The sequence below is a fragment of the Oratosquilla oratoria genome, chromosome 26 (assembly GCF_046742065.1).
Source record: "Oratosquilla oratoria isolate Oo_2021 chromosome 26, ASM4674206v1, whole genome shotgun sequence".
Taxonomy (NCBI): Eukaryota; Metazoa; Arthropoda; class Malacostraca; order Stomatopoda; family Squillidae; genus Oratosquilla; species Oratosquilla oratoria.
The window spans coordinates 21,759,249-21,766,748 of NC_134802.1; positions in this window are offsets into that span (position 1 = coordinate 21,759,249).

Consider the following 7,500-nt stretch of genomic DNA (forward strand, 5'->3'; position numbering starts at 1 on the left):
CACCCGTCACCTCCACCTACCCCTTCCCAACCCCTCTCCCTCACTCTCCACCTACCCCACTCCAACCTTCTATCTACCTCCAACTATCTTCTCCCACCCTCCACATATACATTTCCCCCTTCTCACCCTCCTCCTACCCTTCAATTCTCTATCTATCCTCTCCCCTCCTCCTCCTCTCCCCTTCCGTCATGCCTCCTTCAGAAAGAGAGTGAGGGAGATGGTGAAGAGGGGGTGATGGAGGTGGGGTGAGTGAGGTTGAGGGGGTGAGGTGTGACCATGGCGTGGTAGGCTGAGGGACGGCATCGGGAATGACGCAGATGGTAGTTTTAAAATAGCGTCAAATTAATCTCCTCCCCCAGCTTTTTAAGGGAGTTTTGAGGGACTGCAAACGGCCGTAGGCTTGGACCCTTCAACATGGTGACGTCATTCAAAGTCATTGTCAGTCGATTTCTTCTTCTTCTTCTTCTTCTTCTTCTTCTTCTTCTTCTTCTTCTTCTTCTTCTTCTTCTTCTTCTTCTTCTTCTTCTTCTTCTTCTTCTTCTTTCTTCTTCTTCTTCTTCTTCTTCTTCTTATCTTCTTCTTCTTTTTGTTCTCCTCCTCCTCCTCCTCCTTCTTCTTCTTCTTCTTCTTCTTCTTCTTCTTCTCCTCTTCCTTCTTCTTCTTCTTTTTCTTCTTTCTTCTTCTTCTTCTTCTTCTTTTTATTATTATTCCCCTCCTCCTCCTTCTTCTTCTTCTTTTTCTTCTTTCTTCTTCTTCTTCTTCTTCTTCTTCTTCTTCTTCTTCTTCTTCTTCTTCTTCTTCTTCTTTTTCTTCTTCTTCTTCTTCTTCTTCTTCTTCTTCTTCTTCGTCTTCGTCTTCTTCTTCTTCTTCTTCTTCTTCTTCTTCTTCTTCTTCTTCGTCTTCGTCTTCTTCTTTCTTTCTTTCTTTCTCTTTTCTTCTTATCAAACTGAGATGAACGGGGGCCACTACCCCTTAAGCAGTTTGGATTCCATCACTCGACTGCACGAAATCACTTGTCCTTGGCCAGAAAATAATAAATCAATTGTGCCGTCAAACTGAAAATATTCTTCGACGAAAGTACCCCAAGAAAGAGTCCAAATAGCTAGATAAATGAGTAGATTAATAAATACATTAGTAAGTACATAGTTAATCATTAGTCATTAAATAAACGAATAAATAAATAAGTATATGAATAAGAAGATAAATGAATGAAAATTTAGATTGATCAGATGAACGGATGAATAATATTTTAGTTTGCTTTATATCATATTCAGGTAAATACATACGCGAGAGCGCGTACACACACACACACACACACACACACACACACACACACACACACACACACACACACACACACACACACACACACACACACACACACACACACACACACACACACACACACACACACACACACACATGCACGCACAAACACACACACACACACACACACACACGCACGCACGCACGCACACACACACACACACACACACACACACACACACACACACACACACACACACACACACACACACACACACACACACACACACACACACACACACACACACACACACACACACCTACACACACACACCTACACACACACACACACACACACACACACACACACACACACACACACACACACACACACACACACACACACACACACACACACACACACACACACACACACACACACACACACACACACACACACACCAAGGTAAGCGAAACGAAAGGAAAAGAAAACGGATGGAGAAGAAAATTAATAAATAAATAAATAGACAGATAAATAAAGGTGGCCTATACTAATATAGATGGATTAATCTCAGGGTTGAACTAAATGATTACCTGTCAGAAGAACTTGATATAATGGGAATTGTGGAGGCGAAATTAAGGGCTCCACTACCACCAGATATTATTGAACATGGGTTATATAAGTATTGGATTAAAAACAGAAATGAGAAACAAGGCGGAACAGTCATGTTTTTGGCCAAGAAAGCCAAGAAAAAATTAAATGTGACGAAAGTTACAGAGGGTAAAAATAGCTTGGAAATTATCATGATAAAAGTTAAAGACAGCGACATGAAAAGTAGAAAGTTTGTGGTGATTCATGTGCCCCAAAAACGGGCGCTTGGAAAAAGGGCGACCATGCACAAATGTTAGAAGATACAAGGCATTAATTAAACGAGATGCTGAAGGATGGAGGTAACCTGGTACTTATGGGAGATTTTAACTGCAAGTAAATCTGTTGGGAAGAGATGACAGTGAAAAGCAGAGAGGATCTATGGGGAAATGCATTACTTGACATGACTATAGAACATATAATGACACAATGGATAAAAGAAAATACCAGATATAGAAGTAACGAAAAACCATCAAGACTAGATTTAATATTTACAACAGAACCTGAAAATGTGGATAAAATTGAATACAAGACACCATTTGGAAAAAGTGCTTACGTACTAATAGAGGTTGAACTGAAGAGGGAAATATATATAGAGAGAAATGAGAAATACAGAAAAGTAAGACTGATGTACAATAAAACGGACTTTGGGAAACTTAAGAAATTCTTTCAAAATGCAAATTGGGAAAACTTTTTCAAAGAAGAGACACAAGTGGAAGAGAAATGGATTATTTTAACGAAATCTTATAATGAAGGAGTGAATAAATACGTACCAAGACGGAAACAGGAAAAGGTGTACATTAAGCGCTGGTTCAACAGAAGATGCAGTGAGGCAAAAGAAAAAAGAGATAAAATCTGGAAAAGGTGAAAAAGGGTAAAAACCCGGAAAGTGGAATACAAGGTAAATTACTAAACTGGATGGAGGATTTCTTCCATGGCAGAAAAATGAGAGTAGTGATTAGAGAAAAGAATTCAACTTGGGAGGAGGTGATTAGCGGAGTTCCACAACGATCGGTATTGGCTCCAATAATGTTCGCTATTTATGTGAATGGCATGGATGAAGATGTGGACTGTTACATGAGCTTATTTACAGATGATGCTAAATTGCTGAGGAAAGTGAATACTGAAACGGATTGTGAATCACTACAGAGGGGCCTAAACAAGGTTTGGAAATGGAGTCAAAACTGAGAAGTAGACTTCAGCACAAAGAAATGTAGCATAATGGAGTTCGGAAAAAAACGAATATCAGGACAATAAAAAATTAGAACAAAGGAAGTGAAGAAAGTGGGATCTGAAAAAGACCTGGGAGTAATGATCTCGAATGACATGTCCCCCGATAAACAGATAAACAAAATTGTCGGAGAATCTTACAACTTGCTAAGATCAATAAAGGTAGCTTTTACCTATTTAGACGAAGAAAAAAAAATACTAGTCACACCAATGAGGCCTAGCCTGGAGTATGCTGCTACACTATGGTCACCCAGTACAAATATATATATATATATATATATATATATATATATATATATATATATATATATATATATATATATATATATATATATATATATATATAAAATTGAACAAATCCAGAGCAGCCACGAAAATGGCACTAACATTTTCAAATCTGTCATATGAGGAGAGACTGGCTAAATTGAAATTACCGACTTTGGAACAAAGAAGAGAAAGAGGCGACCTGCTGACCATTTACAGAATCATGAAAGGCACAGAAATCCTTGATAGAGAGGACTTATCAAATTGGGATAAGAGAAATACAAGGGGACATGATAAGAAGCTCAAAAAGGATAGTTATAGAAGAGACCTGAAAAAAATTCCGACCAGGGTGGTGAATATCTGGAACAAACTGGATAAAATAATAATGTGGGCCAAACTATACACGGATTTAAGAGCAAACTAGACACTGCGGGATACAAAGACTGGACACCACGAGCATAGCTCTCCTTCCTGTAAGATACAACTAGGTAAATACACACACACACACACACACACACACACACACACACACACACACACACACACACACACACACACACACACACACACACACACACACACACACACACACACACACACACACACGCATATACACGCACATACACACACACACACACACACACACACACACACACACACACACACGCACGCACGCACGCACGCACGCAAGCACGCACACACACGTCGATCGTCACAGTGTAGAGACGTCTCAACTAGAGCTCCTGAGAAATAACGGAATTTTTCAACTACAAATATAACAGGAAACCTAATTTGTATTAAATGGGAAGGGGAATATGAACTAAATGATTATATGTTAGAAGAAAAAAACAGATATAATGGGAATTATGGAGACGAAATTAAGGGTTCCACTACCACCAAATAGTGTTGGACAAGGGTTGTATAATCACTAGTTGAAAAATAGAGGAAAAACAGGGTGGAAGAGTCATGTTTTTGATTAAGAAAAACTTAAATGTGACAAAGGTTACAGATGGAGAATAGAAATTATCATGATAAGAGTTGAAAATAGTGACATGAAAATTAGAAAGTTTGTGGTGATCTATATGCCCCCAAAAAACGGGTTCTTGAAAAGAGAGCGGTTATTCTAAAATGTTAGGAGATACAAGGCATTCATTAAATGAGATGTTGAATGATGGAGGAAACGTAGTATTTATGGGATATTCTAACTGCAAAGAAATATGTTGGGAACAGATGACAGTGAAAGGTGGAGAGGACCTTTGGGGAAATATATTACTTGACATGACTATAGAAGATACAATGACACAATTGGTAAAAGAAAATACCAGACATAGAAATAATGGAGAACCGTCGATAATAGATTTAATACTTACACCAGAGCCCGAAATTGTGGATAAAATTGAATACAAGACACCAATTGGGAAGAGTGACCGCATACTACTTGAATATATAGAGAGAAATGAGAAATACAGAAAAAACACTGATGTATAACAAAACAGACTTTAGGAAACTTAGTTCTTTCAAAAAGCGAGCTGGGAAAAATTCTACAATAAAGAGACACAAGTGGAAGAGAAATGGATGATTTTAAAGGACATCTATAATGTAGGAGTGAATAAATATGTACCAAGACAACAACAGGAAAAGTGTATATTAAGTTCTGGTTTAACAGAAGGTGTAGTGAGTCGAAAGATAGAAGAGATAAAGCTTGGAAAAAAAATGGAAAAATATAAACACCTGGAAAGTGGCAATGAATATGTAAAAGTACGCAGGCAGATAAAAAGACACCATGAAAAAGACATAATAGAAAAGTGTAAGAACCAATCAAAATTGTTGTATAGATATGTGGACAGTAAACTAAAAAAGAAACAGGAAATAGTCAAATTACGCCAAGGGAATATAGAATGCACAGAAGATATACAAATGGCTGAAGTCATGAACAAACACTTCAAGTCTGTGTTCACTAGAGAAAATATACAGCATTGGGATGAAAGGAGTGAAGTGAGATCCCCCTCCCCCATGAGAGAAATAATTGTAACAAGAAAAGAAATAATGGACCAAATAATGAACCTTGACGTCAGGAAATCGCACGGCCCGGATGGAATTGCAAACTGGATACTAAAAGAATGTAAAGATGAACTAATACACAACAGAGGGAAAATACCGAAAGACTGGAAGAATGCCAATATCGTACCAGAATATAAAGGGGGAAACAAGGAAGACCCAGCAAATTACAGAACGGTCTCCCTTACAAGTACAGTAGCCAAATTTTGTGAAAAAGTTATCAAAAATAGATGGACTAAACATCTGGAGGAGAACAATATACTAAATCCGAGACAATTCGGATTTAGACAGGGAAGGTCATGTGCCACAAATTTGATCTGTTTCTATTCAAGACTAATAGTTATAAGACAAGAAAGGGATGGTTGGGCTGATTATGTTTTCCTAGATTTACAAAAAGCTTTTGATAAAGTACCACACGAGTTTTTAAGAAAACTGGAAACCATAGGAGGGATACAAGGAAAACTATTGAAATGGATGGAGGATTTCTTGCATGGAAGAAAAATGAGAGTAGTGCTCAGAGATAAGAGTTCTACTTGGGAAGAAGTGATTAGTGGTGTCCCACAGGGATCAGTATTGGCTCCGATAATGTTTGCCATTTATGTAAATGACATGGATGAGGGTGTAGAATGTTACATGAACTTCTTTGCAGATGACGCAAAACTGCTGAGGAAAGTAAGTACTGAAATGGGCTGTGAGTCTCTACAGAGAGATCTGAACAGGGTTTGGGAATGGAGTCAGAAGTGGGAAGTAGACTTCAACATAAAGAAATGTAGCATAATGGAATTTGGAAGGGTAGAAAAAAAAAAGACATCAGATCAATACAAAATATGTATAAAAGAAGTAAAGGAAGGGGGTCCTGGAAAAGACCTGGGAGTAATTATCACAAAAGACATAAATCCTGATAAACAGATAAATAAAATTATCGGAGAAACCTACAACTTGCTAAGATCAATAAAGGTGGCTTTTACTTACTTGGGCGAAGGAATGGTGAAGAAAATACTACTCTCACTGATAAGGCCAAGACTGGAGTATACAGTGACACTATAGACACCCAATACTAAAAAGAATATAAAGAAAATTAAAAGAATCCGAAGAGCAGTTATGAAGATGGCCCCAACACTTTCAAAACTATCATATGAGGAGAGATTGTCAAAACTGGAACTACCTACTTTGGAACAAAGAAGAGAAAGAGGTGACCTATTGACCACCTATAAAATCATGAAAGGTATGGAGGTCCTTGATAGAGAAGACTTACTAAATTGGGATAAGAGAAATACAAGAGGACATGAAAAGAAACTCATAAAGGACATTTATAGAAGGGGCCTGAAAAAGAACAGCTTTCTACACAGAGTGGTGGATGTCTGGGACAGATTGAACAAAACAATAGTGTGTGCAAACACCATACATGAATTTAAAAGCAAAATAGATACTTCGAGATACAAAGACGACACACCACGAGTGTAGCTCCCTTTCTCTCTCTCTCTCTCTCTCTCTCTCTCTCTCTCTCTCACACACACACACACACACACACACACACACACACACACACACACACACACACACACACACACACACACACACACACACACACACACACACACACACACACACACACACACACACACACACACACACACACACACACACACACACACACACACACACACACACACACACACACACACACACACACACACACACACACACACACACACACACACACACTATCAAAGGACCTTCCGACGTCGTAATTCTGGGACCTTGTAACGGGATCAGCCATCAGCCAACCAGACCCTCTTTTATACCGGACACCCCTATTTACCGTAGGTACGTGTGCTGGTAGCGTAATCGAAAGCATGCTTGTCTCATAGTCAATTAGTTTTGGGTTCGAATCCCGCACTTCTCTCCGACTCCCAGCAGAGACTGTTGTCACATATTCAAACAGTCCCTAAAGCGCATAGGGCAAAGGTTACCGTTCGGCCACAGTTACTCAGTGTCTCCTGGCGTTTAACTCCTCACCTTCCAACACCTAT